The sequence below is a fragment of the Tamandua tetradactyla genome, chromosome 25 (genome assembly GCF_023851605.1).
Source record: "Tamandua tetradactyla isolate mTamTet1 chromosome 25, mTamTet1.pri, whole genome shotgun sequence".
In the NCBI taxonomy this organism is placed as follows: domain Eukaryota; kingdom Metazoa; phylum Chordata; class Mammalia; order Pilosa; family Myrmecophagidae; genus Tamandua; species Tamandua tetradactyla.
Window position 1 is genome coordinate 45817330 of NC_135351.1, and position 17990 is coordinate 45835319.

General features: G+C 39.1%; 1 protein-coding gene across 3 annotated transcripts in view; it reads left to right on the top strand.

Annotated features, from left to right (window-relative positions):
• Positions 1 to 17990, top strand: part of STXBP5 (syntaxin binding protein 5) — a 192483-nt gene that overhangs the window by 137112 nt on the left and 37381 nt on the right. The window lies entirely within an intron of this gene.

Here is a 17990-nt window from a genome sequence, read left to right on the forward strand (position 1 = left end):
ATGCACCCAAAAAAATAAATAAACGTCTTTTGCAATTCTTTCTGTGATTTACAGTGTGAATTTTCTATTATTTTGTACTGTTGCTTTGTTTTAAAATAAAGCAGGGTTCAGTTTATTCCATGAACAATGTTATTGTGTAATTCTCAAGTTAAGTTTTAAAGGCATTTTTTCCTGTATAGTTGTCCCCTATCTTTATTCACTCGACCGCACGTTCAAAGAAACTGTCTTCTTTGGGAGTAACATTTTAGTCTGTACTCTGAATTCCTGCAGGCTGTATGGAAGTTTTCTAGGACCCACACCTCAGAGTAAAGATGAAGGATAAAGAACTACACTAGTACTTCGAGTACTTTGTGGATATACTTTGAAAGAAATTACTCAGAGGTTTAAAATTAGGGAGCCAATATATTTTCAAAATTTGGGTACGTAATGTGTCATCAATCCGAATTTGGTGGGGGGAGGGTTTGGTCACAAAAAAAGTGGATGTTGTGTCCACAATTTTTTAAAGGCTTGAGAAACAGTGTGTTAGAAAAAGAATAAATGTAATGCTTGATTTAAATCCAAAATTTTTATTGCACAGTTATTTTATTACCTATTTGACCCCCCCCAATTCTCACCACATATTCCTTGAATTGCATTAAACTATTTGAATTTCTGTTGAATAGCTCTTGTTTGTCTCAATCAATAATGCTTGATATTTATAGTTAACCGAAATTTACAAAAAGTCTTAGAAGCAGCGTCCATGTTGTAAGTTGAGCCCTGTTTGGTGATTTTGATGGGGTCATTGAAAATATGATTGTCTGCTCTTGGGCAGAGGGCTCTTCGCATACTGATAATCAGTTATTTACCTCTTTGTATTTCTTTGGTTTTTGGTGAATCAGTTGGTAAAAAATCGCTTCAGTTGTGTGTTGGCCCACAACAGAAAACTTTTGCAACGAATTTCCTTTGTAAGATACTCTATCTTAATTTTAATGTAGGGACTTTTTTATTGTCATGCGATGTAAAATATTAGAAGGGAGTTTCCTGCATGCAGTTTACTAAACAGCGTTTAGAATTGAGTTACCTTGAAATCGTACCTGTTGTGAAAGGGCATAATTATATTTTTTCTGTGTTTTGGATAGTAAATAAAGGGAATATCCAAGCTTAAATATTTGAAAGACTTCACTAACATAGTAGGTTGCTTTTAAATGGATGGATCTTTGATAATTTTCTTGCTTTCTAAGTTATTGACCAGTTTTCTTTTGTCATGCCAGTTTACAGTTAGATTTTTTGGGAAACAGGTCTTTAGTCAACCTTTCAAAATTGTGTTTGTTCACAGAAATGCCTAATTATTTCTCATGTTGGGAACCTTTGATATATACCCTACTTTCTGTAGAGCCTTTGTAGTCAGTTGAATTCTTTTGAGTATTTTTATTAATCCTAAGATTTAGGCATCTAGAACTCGATAGCTGATTTCTCACATTTTTCTTCATTCACAGGAGATGTACCCATTTAGGCTGTCAGGTTTCTGCACCTAAAATGAAGGTTGCATTAGTTAACGTACCTGCATTAGTACCTAGTTCGTAATAAGATAGCATAAATCATGCTGTTGAAAAGCACGTAAGCTGTCAAGGGAGCACTGGAAGAAAATGCACAGCTGTCCCCAGGAGCTCTGTCAGGGTTAAGGTTTTCAGTCCCAGGTCAGAAGTGTGGGAGCCTGTGCTTGGCCTCTCAGAACCCCCTTCTCTTGGCCTTGGCTTCGTAGGGAGAGGGAAACTGGGCCGTAACCAGCCCTTCAGGGCCCTAGGACTTTGTCCCTTTAGGTTCCAGCTGTGGGATCAAGGTGTTGGGGCCAGGGTGGGCTTTACCCCACAGTGACATCTGACCCAAGCGTGGAAGATGGGAAGGCTGAGGAGGCTCAGCAATTTCAGTTTTCCTTGCCCTTTACAAATAATTTTTCCCATATGCTCCACCCAGTGACCCCAACCGCGTTTCCCTGTGTTGGGGCAAGGAGATGTGGGGTGAGGGGCTCTGTTGGGCACAGAGCCCGCCTGTGCACCCAGTGTTGTGTCCCCTCAGCCTGGGCTGGGCCTCTTTCAAGATAGGTAAAGAGGTCTGTCTGCAGCCAGGCCCCATCCTGCCTCTGTGATGCCCTGCGAGTTCCCCCCAGCCTGGGGACCTCTGAGAGCCTGGAAGTCTGCCTTCCTTGAGGCCGTGTTCCCTGGAGAAGGGCGGGTGCCTGGCCCCCTGAGCCTAACTTCCTAGCTGTGGGCTGCGGCCCAGTCGTTTGCACTCGGGCTGTACGGCCGCCTCGGCCCCCCTAGGGGAGGTGGCGGGGGGGCACAGGTGCACGTGCCCAGGGGGCACTTCGTCAGCCCATCTGGACCCCATGATTAATGTTTGTTAGTCGGATCTTAAGAACCAGCTTTTCCAAAGCCACCAGCTTCTGTAGTGTTAGCAACTCCTAAATCTCTTAGGAAGTGAGATTGGTTGTCAATTTAATTAACTCATTTATGTTTTATAACAATCTGGAATAAACAATTCTGTAAGAGTTTCTTGTTTTAGTTTGTATAAAAACTGTACTAAAATGCATGTCTTTGTTATCAAAGTAGTAATCAAATTTGGCATAATATCCTTACAAATCGGCCACATGCTAGCACTGTTTCGTGGATTTGAAAGTGCATGATTGTTTCTAAAGTTATCACTGTGATTCTCCTTTGTCCTGGACATAGATTTCTAGCTGGATTCTATGGCATATGACAGCCTATGTCCCATTTCATTGCTTTTTTCATATAAAAGATATGGTTACTAAATTTGTTGATTACATGAAGCTATAAGGGGAAAATAATATCAAAGATATAAGAATAAGGATTCCAAATTGTAGTGACCTCAGTGTTGTCCCAAACAAATATTGCTCCCTCTGAAGTTTTCATAGGGTGCCTGTTGGTGTCAGGGAGCTTACACCTCCGAGGCCCCTTTGTCTTCCAGATTCTGAATTAGGATTTATTTGAGTAATGTTTAAGTATCAAAAACTAAAGTAATTTTGATGTCACTTTAAATGAAGATAATGTTGTTCATTAATCCAAGTGCCATTTTCATAAGTTCTCTCATATGTGAGACCAGGGTATTCTACTCAGCTTACCTTTTCTTTGTCACTTCGTTCTAATTGAGTAACTCATTAAATCATACAGTTCTAAAGGAACCCCTCTGTTTTTCAAGACCTGAAATGGTGTGTCTGGAGGTTTGGTGGCCTCTGCAGAGTGGTTCCGTGGGGCACCTGCAGCCTGGGGACGATCCGCACCCTGGTCTCGGGTGGGCAGCTGCCCCCGCACATTCCATCGGGGGTCTCGGGCATCCCTGTTTCTCTTACTGTGGTCCTTTTCTCTTGCGCCATCATCCCACTACTTTTTTTTTTTTTTTTTTTTTAATTTTTTTATTAACGGAAAGAAAAAAAAAAAGAAATTAACACAACATTTAGAAATCATACCATTCTACATATGCACTCAGTAATTCTTAACATCATCACATAGATGCATGATCATTGTTTCTTAGTACATTTGTATCAGTTTAGAGGAACTAGCAACACAACAGAAAAAGATATAAAATGTTAATATAAAGAAAAGAAATAAAAGTAGTAGTAATAGTAAAAAACAACAACAACAAAAAAACCAACAAGCAAACAAAAAGAAAAAAAACCCTATAGCTCAGATGCAGCTTCATTCAGTATTTTAACATGATTACTTTACAATTAGGTATTATTGTGCTGTCCATTTTTGAGTTTTTGTATCTAGTCCTGTTGCACAGTCTGTATCCCTTCACCTTCAATTACCCATTGTCTTACCCTGTTTCTAACTCCTGCTGAACTCTATTACCAATGACATATTTCAAGTTTATTCTCGAATGTCCGTTCACATCAGTGGGACCATACAGTATTTGTCCTTTAGCTTTTGGCTGGATTCACTCAGCATAATATTCTCTAGGTCCATCCATGTTATTACATGGTTCATAAGTTTATCTTGTCTTAAGGCTGCATAATATTCCATCGTATGTATATACCACAGTTTGTTTAGCCACTCTTCTGTTGATGGAGATTTTGGCTGTTTCCATCTCTTTGCAATTGTAAATAACGCTGCTATAAACATTGGTGTGCAAATGTCCGTTTGTGTCTTTGCCCTTAAGTCCTTTGAGTAGATACCTAGCAATGGTATTGCTGGGTCGTATGGCAATTCTATATTCAGCTTTTTGAGGAACCGCCAAACTGCCTTCCACAGTGGTTGCACCCTTTGACATTCCCACCAACAGTGGATAAGTGTGCCTCTTTCTCCGCATCCTCTCCAGCACTTGTCATTTTCTGTTTTGTTGATAATGGCCATTCTGGTGGGTGTGAGATGATATCTCATTGTGGTTTTGATTTGCATTTCTCTAATGGCCAGGGACATTGAGCATCTCTTCATGTGCCTCTTGGCCATCCGTATTTCTTCTTCTGGTAGGTGTCTGTTTAAGTCTTTTTCCCATTTTGTAATTGGGTTGGCTGTCTTTTTGTTGTTGAGTTGAATAATCTTTTTATAAATTCTGGATACTAGACCTTTATCTGATATGTCGTTTCCAAATATTGTCTCCCATTGTGTAGGCTGTCTTTCTACTTTCTTGATGAAGTTCTCTGATGCACAAAAGTGTTTAATTTTGAGGAGCTCCCATTTATTTATTTCCTTCTTCAGTGTTCTTGCTTTAGGTTTAAGGTCCATAAAACCACCTCCAGTTGTAAGATCCATAAGATATCTCCCAACATTTTCCTCTATCTGTTTTATGGTCTTAGACCTAATGTTTAGATCTTTGATCCATTTTGAGTTAACTTTTGTATAGGGTGTGAGAGATGGGTCTTTTTTCATTCTTTTGCATATGGATATCCAGTTCTCTAGGCACCATTTATTGAAGAGACTGCTCTGTCCCAGGTGAGTTGGCTTGACTGCCTTATCAAAGATCAAATGTCCATAGATGAGAGGGTCTATATCTGAGCACTCTATTCGATTCCATTGGTCGATATATCTATCTTTATGCCAATACCATGCTGTTTTGACCACTGTGGCTTCATAATATGCCTTAAAGTCAGGCAGCGCGAGACCTCCAGCTTCGTTTTTTTTCCTCAAGATGTTTTTAGCAATTCGGGGCACCCTGCCCTTCCAGATAAATTTGCTTATTGGTTTTTCTATTTCTGAAAAATAAGTTGTTGGGATTTTGATTGGTATTGCATTGAATCTGTAAATCAATTTAGGTAGGATTGACATCTTAACTATATTTAGTCTTCCAATCCATGAACACGGTATGCCCTTCCATCTATTTAGGTCTTCTGTGATTTCTTTTAACAGTTTTTTGTAGTTTTCTTTATGTAGGTTTTTTGTCTCTTTAGTTAAATTTATTCCTAGGTATTTTATTCTTTTAGTTGCGATTGTAAATGGGATTCGTTTCTTGATTTCCGCCTCAGCTTGTTCATTACTAGTGTATAGAAAAGCTACAGATTTTTGAATGTTGATCTTGTAGCCTGCTACTTTGCTGTACTCATTTATTAGCTCTAGTAATTTTGTTGTGGATTTTTCTGGGTTTTCTACATATAGTATCATATCGTCTGCAAACAGTGATAGTTTTACTTCTTCCTTTCCAATTTTGATGCCTTGTATTTCTTTTTCTTGCCTAATTGCTCTGGCTAGAACTTCCAACACAATGTTGAATAATAGTGGTGATAGTGGACATCCTTGTCTTGTTCCTGATCTTAGGGGGAAAGTTTTCAATTTTTCCCCATTGAGGATGATATTAGCTGTGGGTTTTTCATATATTCCCTCTATCATTTTAAGGAAGTTCCCTTGTATTCCTATCTTTTGAAGTGTTTTCAGCAGGAAAGGATGTTGAATCTTGTCAAATGCCTTCTCTGCATCAATTGAGATGATCATGTGATTTTTCTGCTTTGATTTGTTGATATGGTGTATTACATTAATTGATTTTCTTATGTTGAACCATCCTTGCATACCTGGGATGAATCCTACTTGGTCATGATGTATAATTCTTTTAATGTGTTGTTGGATGCGATTTGCTAGAATTTTATTGAGGATTTTTGCATCTGTATTCATTAGAGAGATTGGTCTGTAGTTTTCTTTTTTTGTAATATCTTTTCCTGGTTTTGGTATGAGGGTGATGTTGGCTTCATAGAATGAATTAGGTAGTTTTCCCTCCACTTCGATTATGTTGCATCCCACTACTTTTACATTCAGAAGTTGAAAAATAAATTCACAGGAGTCCCTTGAGAGATTGAGCCATATGGATGAAAATGTGTGTATCAAATTTATTAACTAATATTTTTGTTGTTCGATTTTTTGAAAAACAAAAGAAATACCTTTATTTTGGTCCACAGCTAAAATAAATTTAGCTAGTATTTTAATTTATAAAATTATTTTAATTCATTATCAAACTCAGTAAAATGGTGCTGATATTTTTACTTTATATTCACCAATATTGAACGCAAAATGTGGCTGTTGAAGTCCTCACCTCCCAGTGTGACTGTGGGTCCACAGAAGTCCATCTCTGTGCTCACCTCCCGGTGTGACTGTTGAAGGAGTAGAAGCCCCTCTCTGTGCTCACCTCCTGGTGTGGCTGTTGAAGGAGTAGCAGCCCGTCTCTGTGCTCACCTCCCGGTGTGGCCGTTGAAGGAGTAGCAGCCCTTCTCTGTGCTCACCTCCCAGTGTGGCCGTTGAAGGAGTAGAAGCCCGTCTCTGTTCTCACCTCCCGGTGTGGCTGTGGTTCCACAGACGTCCATCTCTGTTCTCACCTCCTGGTGTGGCCATTTAAGGAGTAGCAGCCCGTCTCTGTGCTCACCTCCCGGTGTGGCTGTTGAAGGAGTAGAAGTCTGTCTCTGTGCTCACCTCCCGGCCTGTCTTGAAAGAGATGAGGCGACAGGGCAGTGTGGCATTTAACAGGTAACCTTAGTACTTCCCGAATGAATGAAGATTACTGACCTTTGTTGGTCAAGAGCTAACTTCTATAGGCAGGCACTTTAAAACAATTATACCATTCAGTTCTTCTAATGAATTCTCTTTCTTTTTCAGGATGACTAAAATCTGAAGATTAATGGTTTGTTGCTTATTCAAAAAATGAATTTATTTCTGAATGTATTTTCTGTCATTTCATAATAAAGTATTCTTAGCAAAGTCTGCTTTATATTCCATTTATCATTCTATATAATCACCTGTTTCTTGCATTAAAATGATGTGCAATGATCTTTCTAGAAATAACTTGGTACGTTTGCTTCCTAACATAGCTAAAGCAGGATCATCCTAATTAAAGTTGTATCACTGAAGCAATGCCTTTGTCCACTATTGTTTAAGCAGAACTGTAAATGTGGCAATTTATGTTCTGCCTTTATTTTATGCTAGATTTATTTAGTACCTTTTATTCTATAGAAAATGCTCTTTGAGATGTTACGAAGAGTTTAATGTAATATTATGTGATATACTAGACGTAACTGACGTTAAGTTTTATGAATTTTATAGAACAGAAGCAGGCAAAAAAGTTGAAGACAAAAGCGCTAGGTGTTCAAGAATGAAAAGGGATTGTTTTAGCTGAAGGTTTACCATCAGGTATTGGCATTTCTTTACAGAGTTCCATCCATTTAAGGTGATGTATATGTGGTCACCTTTTTGCTGAATAGGCCTGTATTTGTGTGTTTTCTTTTCTTGTTTGTGAAGCTGTACAGCTGCTGGGTGTCGTAGCAAGGCCCGGTGGCAGCAAGTTTCCCCGTCAGCTCATGCACATACCACGGAGCTGATGGGCGTGGGCAGGGACACGGGGCTTGGCCAGCAGGTTGTTTCTGTGTCCAGATCCCGGAATTTGCATTCCATGTGGTGACCAGAGATGGATATTCTAGGTTTTAGTGGCTATTAAAGTGTGCAAAAAGTCACAGCTTAACAGTGATAACAGGACTTGTTAACACACAGTAGGAAGAGGCGGCCGAAAAGTGAACTGATCTTTGTTTCTGCTGAAAGAGGTTCAATAATTAGAGAAAAGCAGCAATATCAGCTTTCTCACGTCACAGAGAGAGACAATGCCATCCTTTCGCAGAGGATAAAGACAAGAGAGTTTTCTTGGTCCAAGTTTTTGCCTTGGATTCCTTGAAGAATAAATCAAATCCCTTCCGCTTAATACCACTTCAGATCCTTCACTACTGCTGTTATGTTGTATGTGAATCTTTCCTTCTGTGTTGTCATGTATTTCAGGCCGAAGTTTAGTCCCTTACCACCCTGGTGGTTTATTTAATATGCATACTTTTGTCTTTATCCTCTGTGAAAGAATGGCATTGTCTCTCTCTGTGACGTGAGAAAGCTGATATTGCTGCTTTTCTCTAATTATTGAACCTCTTTAGGCAGAAACAAAGATCAGTTCACTTTTCGGCCGCCTCTTCCTACTGTGTGTTAACAAGTCCTTTTATCACTGTTAAGCTGTGACTTTTTGCTATAAATGTCACATTCTAATATCTGAAGTTACAATTCTGTTTGTCTTTCTTTTATGAAGCCTTGTTTAGGAAAGTAAGATATGGAACACAGTGGATAGAAAAAACTCAAGGAAAAATACAGATGATGTGCTTAATTTTGAAGAAGCCGTGAGAGTCCACATAATTCAGAAACTTCACGGGGTTGCTCCAGTTGGGGAGAATTAGACAGCCTCCACCACAAGGGCGCTGTCCTTTGTTGTCTGACGGTCTAAACTGCTCCGTGCCTGGAACTGAGCTCCGCAGGGACATCAGACCCTTTCCTTGGTGGAGCTGCCGTCACAGGGATGACCACTGCAATCAGAAGCAAGGGCATCTCCTCATTGAGCAGCCGGGCAGCTGGACATCCTGCTGGGCAGGGGTGCCCTGACCGAGAGGGCAGCCTGTGGAACACATCTGGACTGGTGTCCCCAAACTCAAGGGCCCCTGCTGCCTCCCATTGTCCCAACCGCAGACACGGCCAGAAAGGGAAGGCATGGTCCCAGGTTCCAGTGGCCAGTGGTCCTGGAGCAGGAACGGTACTTAGGGCAGAGGGCACGCATGAGGAAGGGGACCAGAGATGCTAGGTGTCCCCAGGCCTCCTTCCGTGGCACAGCGTCAGGTCGGAGGCCCCGGGGAGGCCAGCTGTCTCACGATGAGGGCTGTGAAAGCTACCACTGGACAAGAACCTGTGTGCTCTCTGTGACGAGTGATGGGAGCGCCAGGAGTTCATGAAAGTTCTGGAGGGCAGAACACGGGGTCTCCTGGGGACACGCTGCCTCTGTTGGGCCCGACCGAGCAGCCCTGGAAACAAGCATATTCCCAGAGCAGGCACAGAAGCTGAAGGAGGTATGGCCTGAATTTCAGCTTGACAACATATGGCAAAACGGTTTGGAACTTGGTCGGATGCGAGAGGCTGCTGTTCCCGGGCACTGAGACAGTCTGGCCCTGCAGGCCTGAGGGAAGGGCCACGCCCTCTGTCTCCCGGGCTTTCAGCCGAGGCCCAGGCACCCACCCGGCTGGGGCACACGGTGCCGGCCCTTCCCGGGAGCCCCAGGAGGCCTCGTGCCCGCGCTGGCTGTTGCCGGAGGACTGAGCGGGACGGCCTGGAGCACCAAACAGCCATAAGTTGCTGCGTAGATTCATAGCATCACAGGAGCTTGCAAAAGGCGAGTGGGCCTGGAGGCTGATGAGTAGATGTCACACGGTCTGAACAGCAGGGAGGACAGAGATAGGGGGGAAAATGGAAAGAACTCCAGGGACCTCTGGAACGGTGTTAAAAGAAAAAACTCACAAAGTATTTGAAGAAATAATGATCAAAATCTTTCCTGACATGGAAATAAAAATTTTTAAATATTTTGAACTGAATATAATGAAAATACTTCATAATTTGTGAGTCACAAAGGGAAATATGTACTTTGAATGCTTATAATGGAGAAGAAGAATAATTTAAAACCAGTGATCTTAAGTCTCTACTTTAAGTAGAAGCAACGAAATGGCAAGATTCAGTGAAATAGACAACAGTTAAACAGAGAGAAGAAAATAGCAAGGCCAAAACAAAAGTCTTTTCTTAATTGATAAAACTCAAGCAAAACTAGTGAACAGCAAAGGGTGTGAATAGAAATGATCAACAGCCAGGAATGAAAGAAAGATTTAATAAAAGGCTGTGGTGAACAACTTTGTGCCCAGTAAATCTGATAAAGTTATTAAATGGAATTTTCTTAGAACACATAAATGACACATGATGAAATGGAAAACTCTAAAGAAGCCTGTATCTTTTCTTTTTTTTTTGAGGCCTGTATCTTTTTTAGGAAAGTTATATTAAACCCTACCATAAATAAAGCTCCAGGCTCAGATGCTTATAAATTGATAAATACTGGCAACATTTTAATGAATAAATAATACTAATCTTTCACAAAGTGTGGGGGGGACACTTCTCACTCATTTTATGAGACCATCATAACCTTGATACTAAAAATCTGACCAAACAAACAAGAAAAGGAAGCTACATCCCTAACGCTTTACCATAGATGCAAAATTTAACAACATATTAGCAAATTGAATACAACAATATATGTGAAGAGTGGTGGGGAGAGAACATTCTCACCAAGCTAAGATTAGAAGGAAATGTCTTAATCTAAGAGCATGCACAAGAAACCCACAGCTAATGGCAGAATTGGGCAGGAAATGGAACATTTGACCCTAAAATCAGAAACAGTGCGGGTGCATCCTCCGTAGTACTAAAGATAAGAAAAGGGAAAGACTGGAGAGGACTATTCTGTTCAGAGATGACGTGATCGTTTATGAAGGAAACGCTGAAGAAATCTACAGCAAACCAAAAGCAATAGAAGTAAGTGGATTTAGTAAGGTCGCAGGATACAAGCACGTGTCCAAAATCAGGCGTGTTGGAAGGGAAAGCACGTCCGCCCCTGGGAGCAGCGGACTGGAGCCGGGCTATGCCCGGCGGGGGGTTTCCAGAACAGAGGCTGTGGTAGATGTTCTCAAACCAAAAGAAGTCAACACGTATAGCACTAACCTAAAATGCTTGATGATGAAATTCAACCAGCTAAGTAATGAATCAAAATAAAGAGCCAAAAAAAAGAGTGGCCATGGTAAAAAATTAATACTGAGCTTTAAATCCATCTAAACACACAACCAACACTAAACCTTTGTGCGAATTACGTGTGGGAAACAATTAAGGTAAAAGCCAGGCTATGGGAATGCTCATCCCTGGCAATGGGAGAGCTGCTTTCCTGACCCGTCCCAGCTGAGAGTCACTCCTGCACTCGCTGATGTTGAGACGCAGGCTCACAAAAGTGACCTCCACCTCGGGGTTTCCCATACAGCGTTTCCTTGTCCTTAGGAAGATATTTTCAGAAATGATATCTATTTTTAGTAAAGAAAGTATATTTGAAAATACAGTTCCTTTAGTTTTACTTTGGTTATATTTAAGTAGAATTAAATTATTAAATCAAATATCTACTATGAAAAATAACCACTGTCCATCTGTCTGTCTGTGCAGAGAGATCAGAACGGACACTCAGCTGATCTTTTTTTTTTTTACATTGTACATTTCACTATTATTATACACTCTAGGCGTTCCTAGATTATACCATCTCGATCTTTAACATCTATCATTCTTTCTGATTACATTTGTGTCCCCAGCCCTCCTCCCTCTATCATTCTCACATGCACCTTCATTCAATGTTTTAACATAATTACATTACAATTAAGTAGTATTGTGCTGTCCATTTCTGAGTTTTTGTATCCAGTCCTGTTGCACAGTCCGTATCCCTTCAGCTCCAATTACCCACTATCTTACCCTATTTCTATCTCCTGATGGTCTCTGTTATCAATGACATATTCCAAGTTGATTCACTAATGTCGGTTCACATCAGTGGGACCATACAGTATTTGTCCTTTAGTTTTTGGCTAGTCTCACTCAGAATAATGTTCTCTAGGTCCATCCATGTTATTACATACTTCATAAGTTTATTCTGTCTTAGAGCTGCATAATATTCCATCGTATGTATATACCACAGTTTGTTTAACCACTTGTCGGTTGATAGACATTTTGGCTGTTTCCATCTCTTTGCAATTGTAAATAACGCTGCTATAAACATTGGGGTGCAAATGTCCGTTTGTGTCTTTGCCCTTAAGTCCTTTGAGTAGATACCTAGCAATGGTATTGCTGGGTCATATGGCAATTCTATATTCATCTTTTTGAGGAACCACCAAACTGCTTTCCACAGTGGTTGCACCATTTGACATTCCTACCAACAGTGGATAAGTGTGCCTCTTTCTCCACATCCTCTCCAGCACTTGTCATTTTCTGTTTTGTTGATAATGGCCATTCTGGTGGGTGTGAGATGATATCTCATTGTGGTTTTGATTTGCATTTCTCTAATGGCCAGGGACATTGAGCATCTCTTCATGTGCCTTTTGGCCATTTGTATTTCCTCTTCTGAGAAGTGTCTGTTCAAGTCTTTTTCCCATTTTGTAATTGGATTGGCTGTCTTTTTGTTGTTGAGTTGAACAAACTCTTTATAAATTCTGGATACTAGACCTTTATCTGATATGTCGTTTCCAAATATTGTCTCCCATTGTGTAGGCTGTCTTTTTACTTTCTTGATGAAGTTCTTTGATGCACAAAAGTGTTTAATTTTGAGGAGCTCCCATTTCTTTCTTTCTTTCTTCAGTGCTCTTGCTTTAGGTTTAAGGTCCATAAAACCGCCTCCAATTGTAAGATTCATAAGATATCTCCCTACATTTTCCTCTAACTGTTTTATGGTCTTAGACCTAATGTTTAGATCTTTGATCCATTTTGAGTTAACTTTTGTATAGGGTGTGAGATACGGGTCCTCTTTCATTCTTTTGCATATGGATATCCAGTTCTCTAGGCACCATTTATTGAAGAGACTGTTCTGTTCCAGGTAAGTTGGCTTGACTGCCTTATCAAAGATCAAATGTCAATAGATGAGAGGGTCTATATCTGAGCACTCTATTCGATTCCATTGGTCAATATATCTATCTTTATGCCAGTACCATGCTGTTTTGACCACTGTGGCTTCAAATATGCCTTAAAGTCAGGCAGCGTGAGACCTCCAGCTTCGTTTTTTTTTCTCAAGATACTTTAGCAGTTTGGGGCACCCTGCCCTTCCAGATAAATTTGCTTATTGGTTTTTCTATTTCTGAAAAATAAGTTGTTGGGATTTTGATTGGTATTGCGTTGAATCTGTAAATCAATTTAGGTAGAATTGACATCTTAACTATATTTAGTCTTCCAATCCATGAACATGGTATGCCCTTCCATCTATTTAGGTCTTCTGTGATTTCTTTTAACAGTTTCTTGTAGTTTTCTTTGTATAGGTCTTTTGTCTCTTTAGTTAAATTTATTCCTAAGTATTTTATTCTTTTAGTTGCAATTGTAAATGGAATTTGTTTCTTGATTTCCCTCTCAGTTTGTTCATTGCTAGTGTATAGAAACACTACAGATTTTTTAATGTTGATCTTGTAACCTGCCACTTTGCTGTACTCGTTTATTAGCTCTAGTAGTTTTCTTGTGGATTTTTCCGGGTTTTCGATGTATAGTATCATATCATCTGCAAACAGTGATAGTTTTACTTCTTCCTTTCCAATTTTGATGCCTTGTATTTCTTTTTCTTGCCTAATTGCTCTGGCTAGAACCTCCAACACGATGTTGAATAATAGTGGTGATAATGGACATCCTTGTCTTGTTCGTGATCTTGGAAAGTTTTCAATTTTTCCCCATTGAGGATGATATTAGCTGTGGGTTTTTCATATATTCCCTCTATCATTTTAAGGAAGTCCCCTTGTATTCCTATCCTCTGAAGTGTTTTCAACAGGAAAGGATGTTGAATCTTGTCAGATGCCTTCTCTGTATTAATTGAGATGATCATGTGATTTTTCTGCTTTGATTTGTTGATATGGTGTATTACATTAATTGATTTTCTTATGTTGAACCATCCTTGCATACCTGGGATGAATCCTACTTGGTCATGATGTATAATTCTTTTAATGTGTGGCTGGATTCGATTTGCTAGAATTTTATTGAGGATTTTTGCATCTATATTCATTAGAGAGATTGGTCTGTAGTTTTCTTTTTTTGTAATATCTTTGCCTGGTTTTGGTATGAGGGTGATGTTGGCTTCATAGAATGAATTAGGTAGCTTTCCCTCCACTTCGATTTTTTTGAAGAGTTTGAGCAGGGTTGGTACTAATTCTTTCTGGAATGTTTGGTAGAATTCACATGTGAAGCCGTCTGGTCCTGGACTTTTCTTTTTGGGAAGCTTTTGAATGACTGATTCAATTTCTTTACTTGTGATTGGTTTGTTGAGGTCATCTATTTCTTCTTGAGTCAAAGTTGGTTGTTCATACCTTTCTAGGAACTTGTCCATTTCATCTAAATTGTTGTATTTATTAGCATAAAGTTGTTCATAGTATCCTGTTATTACCTCCTTTATTTCTGTGAGGTCAGTGATTATGTCTCCCTTTTCCATTTCTGATCTTATTTATTTGCATCCTCTCTCTTCTTCTTTTTGTCAATCTTGCTAAGGGCCCATCAATCTTGTTGATTTTCTCATAGAACCAACTTCTGGTCTTATTGATTTTCTCTATTGTTTTCATGTTTTCAATTTCATTTATTTCTGCTCTAATCTTTGTTATTTCTTTCCTTTTGCTTGCTTTGGGGTTAGTTTGCTGTTCTTTCTCCAGTTCTTCCAAGTGGACAGTTAATTCCCGAATTTTTGTCCTTTCTTCTTTTTTGATATAGGCGTTTAGGGCAATAAATTTCCCTCTAAGCACTGCCTTTGCTGCGTCCCATAGGTTTTAATATGTTGTGTTTTCATTTTCATTCGCCTCGAGATATTTACTAATTTCTCTTGTAATTTCTTCCTTGACCCACTGGTTGTTTAAGAGTGTGTTGTTGAGCCTCCACGTATTTGTGAATTTTCTGGCATCTGCCTATTATTGATTTCCAACTTCATTCCTTTATGATCTGAGAAAGTATTGTGTATGATTTCAATTTTTTTAAATTTGTTGAGACTTTCTTTGTGACCCAGCATGTGGTCTGTCTTTGAGAATGATCCATGAGCACTTGAGAAAAAGGTGTATCCTGCTGTTGTGGGGTGTAATGTCCTATAAATGTCTGTTAAGTCTAGCTCATTTATTGTAATATTTAAATTCTCTGTTTCTTTATTGATCCTCTGTTTAGATGTTCTGTCCATTGATGAGAGTGGGGAATTGAAGTCTCCAACTATTATGGTAGATGTGTCTATTTCCCTTTTCAGTATTTGCAGTGTATTCCTCATGTATTTTGGGGCATTCTGGTTCGGTGCATAAATGTTTATGATTGTTATGTCTTCTTGTTTAATTGTTCCTTTTATTAGTAGATACTATCCTTCCTTGTCTCTTTTAACTGTTTTACATTTGAAGTCTAATTTGTTGGATATTAGTATAGCTACTCCTGCTCTTTTCTGGTTGTTATTTGCATGAAATATCTTTTCCCAACCTTTCACTTTCAGCCTATGTTTATATTTGGGTCTAAGATGTGTTTCCTGTAGACAGCATATAGAAGATCCTGTTTTTTAATCCATTCTGCCAGTCTATGTCTTTTGATTGGGAAATTCAGTCCATTAACATTTAGAGTTATTACTGTTTGGATAATATTTTCCTCTACCATTTTGCCTTTTGTATTTTATATATCATATCTAATTTTCCTTCTTTCTACACTCTTCTCCACACCTCTCTCTTCTGTCTTTTCATATCTGTCTCCAGTGCTACCTTTAGTATTTCTTGCAGAGCTGGTCTCTTGGTCACAAATTTTCTCAGTGACTTTTTGTCTGAAAATGTTTTAGTTTCTCCCTCTTTTTTTTTTAAATTTTTTTTTTATTAATCAAAAAAATAAAAGAAATTAACACAACATTTAGAAATCATTCCATTCTACACATGCACTCAGTAATTCTTAGTACCGTCACATAAATGTATGATCATCATTTTTTAGTACATTTGCATCGATTTAGGAAAAGAACTAGCAAAACAGCAGAAAAAGATATAGAATGGCAATATAGAGAAGAGAATTAAAATAATAATACTAATATATATATATATATATAAAGGAAAAAGAAAAAACAAAAACAAAAGATACAAACAAACAAACAAACAGAAAACTATATTTCAGGTGCAGCTTCATTCAGTGTTCCAACATAGTTACAGTACACTTAGGTATTATTGTGCTGTCCATTTTTGAGTTTTTGTATCTAGTCCTGTTGCAGAGTCTGTATCCCTTCAGCTCCAGTTACCCATTATCTTACCCTGTTTCTAACTCCTGCTGGTCTCTGTTACCAATGATATATTCCAAGCTGATTCTCGAATGTCGGTTCACATCAGTGGGACCATACAGTATTTGTCCTTTAGTTATTGGCTAGACTCACTCAGCATAATGTTCTCTAGGTCCATCCATGTTATTGCATGCTTCATAAGTTTAGTCTGTCTTAAAGCTGCATAATATTCCATCGTAGGTATACGCCACAGTTTGTTTAGCCACTCGTCTATTGATGGACATTTTGGCTGTTTCCATCTCTTTGCAATTGTAGATAATGCTGCTATAAACACTGGTGTGCAAATGTCCGTCTGTGTCTTTGCCCTTAAGTCCATTGAGTAGATACCTAGCAGTGGTATTGCTGGGTCGTAATCCATTCTGCCAGTCTATGTCTTTTGATTGGGAAATTCAGTCCATTAACTTTTAGTGTTATTACTGTTTGGATAATATTTTCCTCTACCATTTTGGCTTTTGTATTATATATATCATATCTGATTTTCCTTCTTTCTATACTTTACTCCATACCTCTCTCTTCTGTCATTTTGTATCTGACTCTGGTGCTCACTTTAGTATTTCTTGCAGAGCTGGTCTCTTGGTCACAAATTCTCTCAGTGACTTTTTGTCTATAAATGTTTTAATTTCTCCGACATTTTTGAAGGACAATTTTGCTGGATATAGAAGTCTTGGTTGGCAGTTTTTCTCTTTTAGTAGTTTAAATATATCATCCCACTGTCTTCTAGCTTCCATGGTTTCTGCTGAGAAGTCTACACATAGTCTTATTGGGTTTCCCTTGTATGTGACAGATTGTTTTTCTCTTGCTGCTTTCAAGATCCTCTCTTTCTCTTTGACCTCTGACATTCTAACTAGTAAGTGCCTTGGAGAACACCTATTTGGGTCTATTCTCTTTGGGGTGCGCTGCACTTCTTGGATCTGTAAATTTAGGTCTTTCATAAGAGTTGGGAAATTTTCAGTGAAAATTTCTTCCATTAGTTTTTCTCCTCCTTTTCCCTTCTCTTCTCCTTCTGGGACACCCACAACACGTATATTTGTGCGCTTCATATTGTCATTCAGTTCCCTGATCCCCTGCTCAAGTTTTTCCATTCTTTTCCCTATAGTTTCTGTTTCTTTTTGGAATTCAGATGTTCCATCCTCCAGTTCACTAATTGTAGCTTCTGCCTCTTTAGATCTACCATTGTAGGTATCCATTGTTTTTTCCATTTTTTCTTCTTTGTCCTTCACTCCCATAAGTTCTGTGATTTGTTTTTTCAGATTTTCTATTTCTTCTTTTTGTTCAGCCCATGTCTTCTTCATGTCCTCCCTCAATTTATTGATTTGGTTTTTGAAGAATATTTCCATTTCTGTTCGTATATTCAGCATTAGTTGTCTCAGCTCCTGTATCTCATTTGAACTATTGGTTTGTTCCTTTGACTGGGCCATATCTTCAATTTTCCGAGCGTCATCCATTATTTTCTGCTGGTGTCTGGGCATTTGATCAGATTTCCCTGGGTGTGGGACCCGGCTGGTTCAAACGTTTTTCTATGAAATCTCTCGGCTCTGTTTTTCTTTTCCTCCCCAGTAGGTGGCACTCGTGGCGCCCGTCTGTCTGCGAGTCCCACCAGTAAAAGATGCTGTGGCTCCTTTAACTTGCCAATCTGAATCTCG